Source organism: Gopherus flavomarginatus, chromosome 3 (genome assembly GCF_025201925.1).
Source record: "Gopherus flavomarginatus isolate rGopFla2 chromosome 3, rGopFla2.mat.asm, whole genome shotgun sequence".
NCBI classification, from domain to species: domain Eukaryota; kingdom Metazoa; phylum Chordata; order Testudines; family Testudinidae; genus Gopherus; species Gopherus flavomarginatus.
In genome coordinates, this window is record NC_066619.1 from 82,849,477 (window position 1) to 82,865,347 (window position 15,871).

Genomic DNA, 15,871 nt, shown 5'->3' on the forward strand with positions numbered 1-15,871 from the left:
AGCAATAACATTTTTTGCAATACATTTTGCTTTTCTTACTATCATGGTAGAGTTGGTTTTCCAGTTTATAGATAAGAAGCATCAACTATGTCATTGTCCAGCTATACCGAAAGAAGGGCAGGAGATACTTGATATAGTTTTAATCAGGCTACAACTTTATTATTAGATGTCTGGGACTACCCGGCAGATAAAAGTGTACAGTGCAGGTAACTCCATGTTCACTCAATAACTCTCCAGGGGGCTTCCACCAGCCCCCCTCTTTTTGCATCCAGGCCCCCCAGCCAACTCATTGCCAACTTTACCAACCCTCCCCCACCAAAGGAGGGTTAAGGTGCACTATAAGAAAGAGGGGTAGGCTCCCTGCTGTACCAGTCATCAGATCCCTGAATCTCCCTTCCCTTTCTGCTCCTTTAACCAACAGCTCCTTTTAAAGTCCTTTACCAAGCCGTTTATCCAGTCCCTGTATCCTTTCCCTATGGTGTACCTTCACTGGACATCAGCCCCACACTTACATAATGACTTGTGATATAAAAGCCTAACACCTTTCCATACTCACCATAACAAATCCCTCCCTGAACCAACTGGGGGAAAGGTGCAAAAAAACCCACTCCACCTAGGCCAATCTGGTAGAGAGGGAAAAACCTCTGGAAAGGAGCAGCTAGGGCGATGCACATAGCAGTTCCTAACCAAACCTGGTATTTTCCCACCTCAAGGGGAGGGAAGGGGATGCCGCTCTGCCTGGTCCAGGGAAAAGGAGCTTCTCCAACCATACTTGCCCCTTTTGACCTACCCAGCTCTTCTGGTCCCTGGAGATGAATCAGCATCACCACATTGATCAACTCCCTCTTTTGCAGCAGCTTCTGAACCTTGCTCCCCCTCCTGGCCATAAAGCACTATTGCCTTTCCCCCGGTAGGCTGGACAACAGCCTTCCCCTGCACTCCCCTCTCCTCGCCTGATTAAAGGTGTGGTGTGGACATTTTCAGACTTACCTGAAAGCACTTTCATGTGATTACTGTAGTGGAAATACTGATGTGTTAAGTCTGTAACTTCTTATTTAAGGTACCAGAAGCTTTTAAAAATTGAATTACTATTCATTCTACCTGTTATCTTATTATAATCTTCAAATACAGTAGACAGAAAAATGATTTTACATTCCTTTTAAAACTATAATGTTACAGATAATATATAATATAGGTAACAGATATAGGTTATATAATATAGGTTACAGATAATATATAATATAGGTACTGTACCATCCTATTACTAAATCCTTATGTTGTGATTTCATTTTTTATTTGCGTTTATCAACTGGGATTTCAAGCTGTGTATTTCTGAATATCAAAATAGTTCAGTTGTAACATGAACAATATTTGGGAATTTCTATAGTTTAGAAGTTGTTTGTTACTAGATTAGTGCTTAGAGTTCCAAGGAAACGTGGTGTTTAAAATATTTCTAAAATAATTTGATGTTCTCTCACTTTTTTGCTATAAACTTTCATGTTATATTTGATTTAAAGATATATTTCAGCATATTTTAAATCAATTCCAATTAATATTGCTGAAACTCTAGATTGCAAAGTTTAAAATTGCCATAAGTAATATTAAGAAAATACTAATTTTATCAATGTAATTGAGTGCTTGCAAATGGATGTTTGCATAACACGAGCATTGGTTTGACACAGTAGCTATAGATAGTAATTTAGATCAGGAATACATGAGAGCCCATTTCATATGTGGCAAGTAGATGGCTATATGAAGAAAAAATTGGTGGAGGGACTGAAATATTTGTAAATGTTATTGCAGCCAGAAGGTTACTTTATTTGTAGCTGCCAGTTGTCATGATTAAACGAAGATGTGTGCTATAGTAAATATTTGAGGGCTAAATACTGGACTTTTTTCATCATCACCAGAATTAACAGTTCTACGGTTCAAAGTAGGCACTCAGTTTAAACAGGAGTAACTGACTTGAATCTACCAAACAATTCTGTTGATAATGTATAAGTGGAATAGAACCAGCTTTCTCTGTCTCTGTTTATCTTTCTAGCTCTGCATAAGTCAAAAGCAGAAAAAACAAACTTGTTCTATAAACCCACAAATATGAATCTGGATACTCACAGGAAGCAGACTTCTGGAGGAAAAGTGTCATTTTTTACATAACATTTCAGAATAAAATTCTACTTCAAGCAGAAAAAAGTCAACTTCATTTCTGACTTTCTATTTCTTTTATTATTTTTTGTAATATAAATCTTTTAACCAATCATAAATAATTATGGGGCTCATCCAGGATCATATGGAATACATGCAACTCTGATTAACTTTTAGTGGGAGCTGATGATGTTCAGCTATTTTTAGGCTCTTGCTCCATATGCATGGAAAATGTCAATGATGGGAAATGTATAGTGAAATTATAGTTTGTGCATATTTTCTGTTCTCAAATGAAAATGAATGTATTTCTTTGGACAATACATCGAAAAGAAACCAAGTGTCTAATGTGTCTATAAATCAAAGCGGTAAATTAGCATTCTAATGAGAGAAGGTTTCTTATAGTAAGTAAATAGATCTGTAATGCAATAAATCAGAAAGGCTGGTCATCCAGTGAGAAGCTGAGAAAACTTTTTAAAGGAATAATACCAGAGAATGTGAAGAATGTTTTTTGATAGATACTTGTTAAGTCCAATTCTCAACTCATCTTCATTACTATTTCTATAGCATGTTTTCACCATGTCATTAGATAATATTTCTCTGGTATTTTAGTATATTTTGATCAGGGCAATTAATTGGCTAAGCCTTCCCTCATTTTCAAGGATTTTTTGTTGTTATATTTGCAGAGATGAAGTTATTTAAATGATTTCGGGAAAGGGCTGATTTCTACCCCTTTGAAGCATTACTGTGGCTTGGAAGTGTTGGTGTATATACTATTCTGACTGTCAGTGCAGGAAGATGTAGTGCCTTTCCCACAGACCTCCCCAAATCAATATATAATCCAGTAGTTCTTAAATGCAATTTAATGTACTGGTATTCTCAGTTGTTCATTACTGTTAATAATGTCACATGTTGCTCTGAATCACTTTATCTGAAAACTGCATTTTGCCATTTTAGGGCCTGGTCCTGCAAGTGGATCCATGTTGCCTCAGAGATCTGCCCTCTGATATATAGTTGCAGGATCTGGCCCCTTGTCTTTGTCCCATTACATGGTGTGTCACCTTTTAATTTTGATCTCTGTTTTTCACTGTGCTACATGTACAGATTTTCTGAAATTAATCTTGGGGCGTTTAAGAGCAATTTTATTATTTACACTCTAAAGTGTTTCAGAAATAAAATTCTGATGAAGGTACACCTTCTATATTTGACCTTGGGAAAGCTCCTTACTTCTTTATACTTTGTTTGTTTGAGCCAGAATGTTGATGTTCAATGTCTGAGTTGAGCTCCCGCATCATAATGCAATGCTTTGAAGATCTTAATTTAGGTTGATCCATCCCCTCCCCACCCCCAGTGTAGACCAGGCCTTAAAGAAATGGTGTATTAAGAAGTAGTAAAGGAAGATATAAGCACACTTGCATATTTCTGTGATGTGTGCCAAATTAACTGTAATTGATATAGAAATAAATACATCTGCTTTATCTTGCTAGCTGTTGATATTCGAAGGTGTCTCCAATTAAAAAAAAACCCACAATTCTAACCTTATTCTTTTGAACAGTGTTTTTTATGCCTATTTCTAGAATTAGGACACAAAGTAATTTACTACTTTTCACTGGACTTTCTATATTGGAATAACTAGAACGATCATGAATTGGTTCAGTGTTGTGGTCTTATGGCTTTTTAATTAATACGATGTAAAGTAGCATTAGAATAAGCAGCTGCTACCTATCTTCATTGTGATCATTCAGGCTGAAAATCTTAAATCCTTCATCCTTGTACAAATGGTCTTTTAGCCTTGGGTTTGCCTATGCAAAATCAAACTGTTGCTTTGATCTGTACTTTGAAGAGTAGATGACTGTTCTTTTATCCTTAAGTGACTAGTTGTGGGGAGGATGAGAAGGTCAGGAAGGCATCTTGGGTTGAGAATGGAATTTTGAAAAAGTGAGACACCCACCCCACAATAGCCCAGTGGTTGGAGCACTCACCTGGGATATGGGGGGAAATAGTGTATGGTACCTCTGATTCTGATCAGGGACTTGAACCTGGGTCTTTCACATCCCAGGTAAGTGCCCTAACCATGAGAAAACAAATTTTGAAATCTCAACATTTTTTGTGAAATAGCCTTTTTTTTTTTTTTTAAGGCAGGTCTGGTCATAAGTACACTGATACAAACTATGTACTGTCTGAGCAATGAGTCATGTGCTATGTCTTTTTTATGCCGTGAATAAGACGGTGTCCTCCAGTTTTGAAATTAGGCAACAATTTCCTCATCTGTTTTGATTTTAACACTTTTTGACTGACATACTGCTAGACACATTGATGTGAAAGCTACTGTATTGAAGCCCATGATGAAATAGAGTTGGTGCCTTTGTTGAATTGATGGTGGCCTTCATTTGTTATCTCTCATATTCCTACTAGGTAATAAGGTTTAGGTCTAGATAATACTTTGTCCTGCCATGAGTGCAGGGGACTGGACTAGATGACCTCTCAAGGTTCCTTCCAGTCCTTTGATTCTATGCCCTTCTGGATTTTACCTTTTAAATTAGACAATCACTGTGGGATTTATTCTTTTCTTGATGTTCATGCACAGAAGTCTCTGATGTAGAAAAAAGGAATAGAGCACTATGACTATATATCTGTGATTCCACCTCACCCCACCTCCAGAAATAAGGAAGTCCTATAACCCTAGGACTTCCCACACAGATATTGCTGTGACATAATGTAAGCATTTTCCCCCTTGTAATTTGAATACTGCTAAGTCATTTTATATGATAACAAGACCATAGCAGAATAAACATTTATTTCAGTTTTAGGATCCTAGTTTCTGTAAAATTTCATATATGTAAAATAATGCCTAATTTGTATATATAAATTGGTCTAGTTGGAACTCTTTCCCAAAGAGAGGCTGAAGATCAAGACTGAGTTGCATCTCCTGAATATATCTGGAAGGCTCTGCAGTCCTACTTTGAGAAATCAGGAGGAAAACATATAATCATAAAAAGTTAGGGGGGTCGACATTAACATGTAAGAAAAAAATCTTTAAAATAGGCGAGCAGGGTGACATTTCCTTGTTATTATGGTTCTTCCTGTTGCTTTCAGTAATAACTTACTATCCGTGTCACAGCATAAATTCTCATTTTGTAGAAGCATTAATAGCTTTACAATTTTTTCCAAGAAAGAGCAGGGATTATATACATTTGAAATTGTGATGGAGTATTTTGTCTATATCTTGAAGATTTAACTCTCATGGATGTTTTGGCCTTCTTGTATCTAATTTTGAGAATTGAGGCAGGATCAGCAGTCACTGTGTCAGTAACAGTTTAGTAGTACTGTACAATTTCATCTTTTTTGAGGTTTAATGTTCTGTGTACATGAAAAGAAACAAAATAGTTTATGCTACGCCAAGACACTTCAGGGGGAAAAAAAACGTTAACTCACTTTCAGCTAGCAAACTGCAGCTTCAGAATCAGGGTTATTAAATTTCAAAATATGCTCAGTATTGAGGGCAAATGTGGAGCCAGTTAGGCACATATAGTTAATTATATAGATTTAGCACATGTGCAAAACAGAGATCAGCTGAAAAATTGGCTCTAAATATGTGAAGTGAGACCATTTTTCTTGGTGAAAATGACTCTGCATAAGCTTTTCTCAGCTTGTTTGAGTGTTTTTCTAAAAATAAAAATACAAAATATTAAAAGGAACATGAGAGAAAGAAACATTTTTTTTCTGCCCCTTTATCTTCACTTAGCTAGAGAAGTTGCATCTATATGTTATTGTTCCATTACAACTCTGTCTGTTGCTGGTAGTTGTCAGTCTCTCTTATTCAGATCAACTAGCAAAATGGAATATTTCCAAAACTACATTTACTTATTCATTGGTGAAATGTTGATTCCAAAATTCGTAACTGGGAGAAACAGAGACTTGATGAAAGAACCAAATGACATATTTAGCTGTGAAATTGAGGAGAGGGTTTTATGAATGGAAGACGTGAGCCCAGAATTTGAAAAGGGCCATATTTAACGGAGGCACTGCAATTTTTTTCTATTTAGTGATAGGAGAAAAAGTTTGAATGGTATATTCATCCAATTCCCAGATGAAGTCTCTGACCTGTATGGAGGACCAAATAATATGGAATAGAAAGAGTAGTAACCAGTTTACAGTTAAAAGTGATCACACAATTTCCAACAATTATATATGGAAATTTAGTTTTATAGCTCTACAAAATTCTTTGCCTTTCCTATGGAATTATGTAAACTTTTCCACACATGACATGTTCCCTCCTCCTATTGTCCAGTTCAGTAATTTTCAGTTTGTCCACCTACTTACAGTTCCTTAAAGGGGTTCTTTTTGGGCACTTGCTGAAATCTGCAAAAATTTAGTTTTGAGGTTTACTTACCAGTAATTCTCCAACAGTTTTAAGTATTGCAGAAGAAGGATTCTAGAAACAAGTTTATCTTGACAGCACTGTAATATTTAATCTTTGTCTGTCTGACCTCCATACTGTATTTAAAATCTAGACAATAAAGTGTTGTGCTGTTTTAGCATTTATGTATGCACTCAGGGGTTTTTGTTTGTTTAATTTTGTTTATTTTTAGAGACTGGCTGAACAATATAACAAGCAGATTTATTAACATTTTCATTAAGAAATTCTCAATAGTGCTGATGGAAAATAGAAACAATGTCTTCCTTTGTGTTTGTACAATGTGTAGCAAAATGAGGCCATGATCTAACAGAAATCTCTGGGTATTACCGTAATATTATTACAGCATCTCAAAGTGGACATGGGAAAGCCACAAAATAAATGGCATTTGGGTTTTATTTACCTGGAAGGAATTAAGTCCTTGAAAATGATAACTATACTGCAAGGTAATCAGAAATCATGTTAATTGATATTAACATTGACATTACCATGTGGGGAAGTGCATGTTTTGATTGACTTCATTCTTATAGATGAACTGGTGAAGTACGGATTTAGGCGTTACAAAAGTTAAGTGCTTTTTCAATAGGTGTTCGATACATAATAGGCGAAGGGACTTAAGAAATACTAAAATATATTAAAACAAAAACAACAAAAAAACCTTTTTGTTAACACTAGATTGTGATTGTTAGCATTTGATTGACACAGTTCCCAGATTCATTTTGCAGGATATAAATAATAAATCTTAGATAACTTGTTGATTCCTGATGCACCTTTGCTGTATCTCTCAGAATTGCATCAAGTATGTAATTGGACATATGCCATTATTTGTTTTCCTTCACTTTAGGTACTGTAGCATTTCCCTCCAAAAGGTAATATTTGCAGTCTTTCTAATTTTTCCAGAATTATACTGGTTATTTTTTAATTCTCATTTTCTGAATAGTGATGAATTTTGAATCTTACTGTTGGTTCCAGAATGAATAAATTCTTCAGTAATATTGTGTTTACATAATCTTGTCAGCTGTTATATACATACATACTACAGATTTATGTAAAGTTAACATTATCAACTCCTAGAATGAAACACAATAAGTAAGGGTTTATTGGTGCACAGCACATTGCATAGTGATTTAGAACAGGAAGTAAAGAATAACTTTTCCTATTGAAACTGAAATTTTCATTTTCATTGCATTCATTTTCACAGGCAAAAGTAATTACCCAAATTGGACTTTTGTCAGGACACCCAGATTAACACCCTACGCTCGAAAAACAAACAAACCAACCCAAAACATTCCTTTCAATTCTGTCTATTACCTGGAAATATTTGGCAAGCTGTAGATATGCAAGCATGTATACAATGCTGAATATTAGAACATTAACTGTAGATAATCCTAAGTGGCCTGCATTGTGCAGGAGGTCAGACTAGATGACCACAACGGTCCCTTCTGACCTTAAGTCTTAAGTGATGCTTATTGATAGTACAGTTTAGCTAGGCTTTAGCAGTGTACTGTTTCTTACTTTGTGAATGTTTTAATTTTTAGAGCACATATGTAATATCGGTAAGTAATCTGTTGTAACCAATACATGCCACACAAGAGAATTAGCTTGGAGGAGAAATCTTTGTTAGATATACATATGTTCTTTTTACTGTCAGTGTCAAAGCAAAAAGGCTTTAAAGTTTGCTTAGGGAAAATATTGTCCAGATTCAGATTTGCTGTTAGCAATAAAATAATGCTACTCTTCCTCAGAAAAATCAGATTAATTTTGTTTGCAAAAGGGCCATTCATATAACAAATGCAAGTCTTTTACAGCCAACTGATGCTATTTAAAATTAATGTTAGAAATGGTCCAGCCCCCTACTGCTTATTGCATATTGATTTATGTCTAAATCCTCCCCCTGAAAACTGTCTGCTTCCATTGGTGCCGCTGTGAGGAACAGCTGCCAAAAAGTGCTGCCACCAGACATAGTGAAACTTTCATGAAGTGCTGCGGGAGAGGCAGCACACTGAGTCAAGAGGAGTGTAGCATAATGACCTGTGGGATCTTGGCAGGGAAACAGTATGGAATTGAGTGATTTTTTTTTAAATGGGAGGGGGAGATTATAGAATTCTTCAAGTGCTTGCTCATGTCTATTCCATTTTAAGTGTGTGCACGCCCACGTGCATAGTGGCTAGAGATTTTTTGCCTTAGCGATATCCTTAGCACACCATGGAGTGCCACACTCGTGCTATTAGGTGATGCTGGCCCTATGCCTTATCATTTCCTTCTTACCGCCCATGACAGTTGGTCGAAGTGCCTCGTCTTGCATTGCAAGAGCGTTAGGGGTTCTTTACAACCTTTTTTTCTATCTTCTTTGTATATAGTTCGTAGGTACTTAGTTAGACCATCAAGTTAAGTATTAGGTTAGTTGAGTAGTTAAGAGTCGCAGCTGGGACTTTGCCCTGGAGCAGGGCATGGCCTGCTCTCCCAGCTTCAAACCATGCTCCTTGTGCAGCAGGCCGATGCCTGTTAGCATCCCCCATGATAGCTGTGTGATCTGCTTGGGGGAGTCCCATAAAAAAGACAAGTGCAGGATCTGCACAAACTGCTCTCTCTGTGTGCCTTTAAAAATCTCTATTTAAATTGGTTATGATAATTTAATATAGAGAGAGCCATATGTGTGCAATTCTTCTACCATGGTTGCTATTTAAAATATCAGTAGTTACCACACATTGTGATATCTGAGAAATTAGACAGAATTTTTTCCCAAACTCCTCATTTGTTATTGTTAGAGTCCTGCTCAAAGATGTGTGATCTGTGTAAAATCTTTTAAAGGAAAGTGGAAATTTTGTTCAGAATATAATTTCTGAATGCAGTGAGCCCTGAAGCTAGCTTCCTTTTTTTCTATACCATGATGAAACTTTCACCATATTGTACTTTCAGTTGTGTCACAGGTCCAAGGGGAAGCCTCGGGCAGCAATGGGAAAAGGACACCTTCATATTATTTTCTTTCAACTGGTGAATCATTTTTCTGACTAGGCAGAAATTAACTCAAGAAAAGTTGTATTGTTATGTTCTTCAGAGACAGAATGACAAAACAGCCTTCTCTTTAAGTGATGATGGGAGTAGCCCAGTGGCGGATTAATGATTTTACCGTCCTTAGGCCCTGAAATAATTGCGGCCCCCGGCCCCGTATGAACTTGTTTTAGTTTTTTTACAAATTCGTTTGAACTAAAATGAATCTAAATATCATTAAAATAATTGAACATTTACAAGTTTTATTATAAATAAAATTACAAGTACAGCGACCCCTATCTTGAACGCTTGTCTGTATAGTGCAATTTCACTTATAGCGCGGGACTGCGCATGGATCCAAAATTGAGAGCCGCTTAATTTCTTCCTTCTGGTCATATTATTAATGTTTAGGATTCTCGTGAGTATGTTTACTATATGGTGTTGGGCTGTCGTTGGTGGCTTCAATATGCACTGTGACTGGTAGAATCACGGCGTCACTAATGCTGCAATTACAAAAATGCTGCTATTATAAATTTGCCGTCCCTGCAAATTTGCCACCCTAGACCTAGGCCTTGTAGTCCTAGGCGATAATACGCTGCCGGAGTAGCCTTGTATACTGAAACATCTTCAATGTGAGGAAATAACTTGTTAAAGCTGTGTGTGTTCGTTGATTTTTTCGTCCAGATAGCTGGCACAAAATAATTCACAGAACAAAGAACTATCATGTTACATACAGACCAAGGCCTCCATGTGCCAGAATGTTAAAGCCATGGGTGGTTATGTTATGCTATACAAAGCACACAAGATTTTTTTATAAGGGAGACGGCAAAACGCCGCATTGAGAATACTGCATTTAAAAAATTGCTCGGCTTTCTCTGAAAGTGTAACATTTTATTAAAATAGTGAAACAATGCCTATTGTTTAACAGTGAGGGAACAGTTATTGCTTCTGTATCAGAATTACCTTTGGGGGAGAAATACTTAAGAGTCCTGATGACCTTAACAATTCTGTTGACACTGATGTGTTATAAAATTATCTAAATTATATGAAAGTGTTAAAATAATCAGGAGTTGAAGTCACAAGACCAGTAGTGTTGGCAGTTCTTTAAGAATAGAAGACTAGATAATGGAGTTTGAGTAATCTAGGTTTCTAGTGTTCTTCTGTGTGAGTGGCTGGAGGTCACAGAAAATTAGCTCAGTGTGTATCAAGCTCATTTGAACTAGAACTCACTTTAGCTCCAATACAACCACTAGACTCACCGTTCTTTACTTCTGCATTTAAGAGAAAGGGGATACCCACTGTTTTCTGAGAAGAGAGTAATATCACTGTTGCTTTTTAATAGTTAAGAGAAAATATTCATTCCATCTTGCAGATTAATCTTGTCCATGGAGGGAGGCCGGGAATTTAATGTCTAGAAGTCCAAAATATTTTTTTCAGAATCTACAAACTTGATAGTTGTGATGCAGGAGATAAAACAGGATATGATATTTTATGATTCCAAATTTGTATGAGTTATATTTATTTTAAAACTAATTTATTATGGAAATGCAAGGTGAATCGTACTTCAGTATTAGTAAATTCTGAAGTCCCTCTTATGGCCTTTAGATAGATAGATTAAAATCATAGTACATACTCATATCCTATACCTGTCCCTTTAGTTTCTTGTCTCCTTCAAGAGTTCCATGCTTAATGATTAAACCAGTAGTTTTGTCTATTTGTGCAGACAAATTGATTTTCTATATCTTCTCATGTTAAGATTCAGAGTTAGGAAGTTGTAATTTATAATTTTTAGTCATTTCAAGGATTTTTTTTTTGGACTGGCAACATGAGACCTCCAGCGCATATCCCTCAAATTTCAAGTTCTCCATGATCACTTAGCTTCCCCTCCCCCCAAAATGTAGATAGGTGCATCATTCTGTTCCATAGTGGGATTTGGTGGTCTAGCTGGTACCAACTAATACCCAATCTTGTGCTTTATGGACATTGATCTGTAAGCATTCACAATCATTTTCTTCCAAGTTATCAATGACTCATTTCATTTTTGACGGAGTGCCACTCTCCTACCTCTTTTGGCCACTCAGTCCTTCCTAAATAGGTTATAACCATTGATTTTAACATTCCAACCATGGGAATCATCTCACCAGGTTTCACTAATACCAACTAGATCAAACTTGTGCATTGGTGTATAGACAGTTAAAGAATTTCTTCTCTTCATGTCCTTTGGTTTCTTGATTAATTTTGTTCTCGGCCTCTCGATTTTGTATTGGCTGAGTGTTCGTATCTTCCCTCTTTTTTTACCTTTTCTTTTGTTATTCGTTTAACGCCCTCCTGATTATTCTAGCCAGCCTGTCCCTAGAAGATTGATCCCATTCTACACAGGTGGAGGCAGTCCAAACTATATAGCCCACAAAACTCTCCACCCTACCCCACATATGTAGCCAGTGGTTCACTACCAGCATCTTTTGCCTTCTGTCTTCCTCTGCTCGTGAGAGAAGAAGGGTATCATAGAAGAGTGCATGGAGGTTCTCCTTCATCACACTTCCAAATTCCCTGGAGTCATCTGCTGTCTGTGAGATAGCCCATGATACAGTGTCACTAGTGCCGATATGAACCATCACTAATGGATCCTTACCCCATCAACTTCAGAAGTTCGTCCTATCTTAGAGTGATGTCTCGTGTGTTGGCTCCAGGAAGGCAGCACACAGTCATAGTGTCTGCCTCTCCCTTGCAGAATGTTCTTTCAATTCTTTTGACTATTAAATTGTGAACATGGGTCAGCCATCTTCCTTGGATGGTTGCAGAACTCTTTGTGGACAAGATTGATTTTTCTTAATGTTTGGATTGAGCTCCAGACTTCTGTCTATTCCCTTGGATCAGCTAGATCTTGAGAAGTATCTTCCACAGGATCTGATATCACTTGGAGAAATTCCATGCACATAGAAGTTTCCCAGTCCTCTTCTCATTGGTGGCCACAACCCACCCATCCTCACCTATCTCCAGCTGTGTAGAATGCTGCCATGACCTCCTGCCTCTAGTGGTTATGAACTGCTGGGCCTCCTCCCTGACTTCCTGCCTCTCCAAATACTTGGACCTGGGATACTGATGTTTCCTGAACCTGCCTGCATAGGAACTCCTCTACTTTAAAAAAAACTATAAAAATTTAAAGATTTCCTTAAAAATCTCTCAGAAGTTTAGAAGCAATTAATGTTAATTTATTGTGTTCAAACACTGCAGTGTTTAATCACATTTATTTTTCTATTCATTAACACGTGGCATTTAACTTTTGGTAATAGAATTGTCCCTTCCCAAAGAGGCCTTCAATGTAAATGTTAGTCTATATATCGGTAAGAAATACTGATTTAGTATTGCTGTCCTCAGAAAGTTAGAAGTTCACCAGTTGATAACATAAAAATGTGTGCCTAAGTCTTCAACTGCCAGAAGCTGGGACTGGATAACAGGATGGATCACTTGAAATTACCCTATTGTGTTCATTCCCTACAGCTCTGATACTGGCCACTGTCAGAGACAGGATACTGGGCTAGATGGACCATTGGTCTGACCCAGTACAGCCATTCTTATGTTCTAACAACAGTCCTTAATTATTTTTCAGAAAGAATAAAAATAAGTTTAAATTGCAGAATTTCTTATCTAAATGCACTTTGTTTCACTGTTTCCCTGAAAAAAATGCAGCATGTACAGATGGCAGGATGGTGATACAAGAGTGGGGTGGACAGACAAGACTTCAGACCAACAAAAGGTTTGCTTTGAAAGCAAACTTAGAAATATTGAACAAGTAGACCTGATGTTCAGGTTCAACCTCTCCAATTCAGTTCCACGTTCCACAATGTATAGGCCTCTGTGATATCCTCGTAACAAACAGACCGTTCTGCATTCCTTAGACTTGCAACAGAAATGCACTGCTGCTATAAGGCTCTAGATACCCAAATACAGACTTCCCTTCTCTTCCCTGACCCCTCAGTCTCCTGACTCTCTGTGTTCAAAGGTCCATATCGCTATTCTCTTGACTCCAATATGCAGCCCACCCCACATCCAAACAAGTGGAGAATACTTGTACTCACCCACAGGTCCAGAAACCAATTGTTGCTATACATTGGTTTCTCTTCCCATCTCACAGGCAGAATGCCCATTCCCCAGCCCATCCATGCACATATCTACCATCCCACAAAACTGTTAAGTAACAGTACTGAATTCCGCACTCAGGAAGCAGAAATAAGCTTAATCTTGGATTCATTGCACCCCTAATTCACTTTCTGTGTGATGACAGCAAGTATTTTGGAGACCTTGTATCGTGTGCTTTACAAATAGAAGCAGAGAGGTGCTTTTAAGGCCCTTGCCTTTTATACTTTAAAAAACCCAACAAAGAACAGATTCTTCAACATGAAGTGCCACATGTTCGAAAAATTCTATTTACCAAAATTGCTAATCCCATAGTGATGCCAGTGTTTTAAAAAGCTTGAAAATAACTCCTCTTCCCAGTATTTTCTTAGTTTGGCAAATCTTGATTTTTTTTTTTTCAAAATTTAATTCCTCATTGATATACAATGTGTGTGCACACATGCATGTCGTCAGCTTATATAGTGTTTGACCCTGTACAAAGATGACTGGACATTTACATGAGCTCCTGATCATCTGAGCAGCTTTGCTGTTCCCCCTTTTTCCCCCTTAGAGGTCTTGCACAGCAGATAGGCTTACCCTTGGGACAGATTAGGCCTCAAGGAGTCCAGAAACTACTGGGTATTTTTATTTAATAAAATGAATTGCTAGAATTGCTATTTTAAACTAAAAACAAATAAATAAAACCATTGAGCTGTATTCTGCATGTGCTTCCTGAGTGGACTTCAGTGGAAGACCCACATGCTGAGTGCTTTACAGGTTCACTTTCTAGAAATCCAGAATTAAAGTTCCCATGTCAACCATTACACTCTGTCCTTATGCACATTTGTAACAATGGATGAATTAAATTAATAGGTTGATGAAATCTTTGAAATTCATCAGCTTCATGAATCCATTATTGCACACCTTCATATTCATGGAAGCAAACACACTTCTATCACCTGCATGATTTCAGCGGCAAGAGAGCTCACCATTTAGTGAACCTGTAGTGAGCAATTTTCAGTTGAACTGTGCTGAAAGTTTGGAAATATTCATTAACTTTTAAAAACTATTGCAGAACTTTGAAGGAGACTTCCACCAGCTAATATATATATACACTTCTAATGACAGATATCCCATTGAAATTGTAGGGGGAATTGGTCGAGGAGTTTCACAGTGTAACCAAATTGGAAAGAAATTAAAAAAAGGTGCTATAGAAGCAACTGATGATCCGAATGGAGAACTGGGCATTTTAGAAGTTGTATATGAGCTGTCTGCTGTAAGAAGCCAGGAATTTGCGAGGCGTTCATATTTCTCATGTTTTACAAAAATATACTTGAATGTGATGCATAAATTGAAATGCTACTGGCACACTTTCACAGCCAGTAATTGCAAAATTATGAATGAAGTGGTATATATCATAGTTATGCATGAGGTCTTTCGCAAGTCTGTAAGATACTGATTGAGAAAGAAAGACCCAGTTTCTTCAGAACTTATTCCTACTTTTTCCAGTCTGCAGCAGGCAGAAGAGTTACCTGTGTCCACTCATTTAGAGCTCTGCTCTATACGTCCAATTCAGTCATACTTGAGTGATAGACTTCTTGCTGGAACCAACCGGGAAAACTTTTGCCCATAATATGGGTGAAATTTATTCCATATAGAGGGTCAGTGTAAGGACTATGTAACACTTGATATCCCACCTAAGACATATTTTCAAGACTTAATGGCGTGTAGGTCTTATGCTGGCCCGTTATGAATACAATTTACAAACATCATGTTCAGTTGTAAGTCAAAATTGTAAACGTTATGCAGTTAATTCTTCGCAGTTCTGCAGTCACTACTTTAACTGTTCCACAAATAGATGTTTTAGTGTAATGCAATTCTGCATGCTGTTTCAGTCAGGCATGTTAAAATTGCAGTGGAGCTGATAGATTCAAGTTACACTAGTTGTTTTCCCCGGCTCACTAATATTTTTCAAGAAATCATTATGAAGGCTTAAAGTACACACAGTACAGTTCAGATCAGAATTTGCTTCACAGCTTTCTTGGATTGGTTGGGCCCGTTCCTGCCAAATTCATGAATACCATAAGAAATACCTACCATGAATCTGATATTGTCATGCAGTTAAGTACTGGATTGTAGATTTCTTTTCTTTTACAAAAATATTCATGGAGATTTTGAGAATAATTTTAACCATTTCAAAAATAA

At 37.1% G+C, this 15,871-nt stretch overlaps 1 protein-coding gene across 1 annotated transcript in view; it reads left to right on the forward strand.

The window, feature by feature from the left end:
• The window catches only part of CHSY3 (chondroitin sulfate synthase 3), a 243,613-nt gene that overhangs the window by 114,438 nt on the left and 113,304 nt on the right, over window positions 1-15,871 (forward strand). The gene's annotated exons all lie outside the window — the stretch shown is intronic.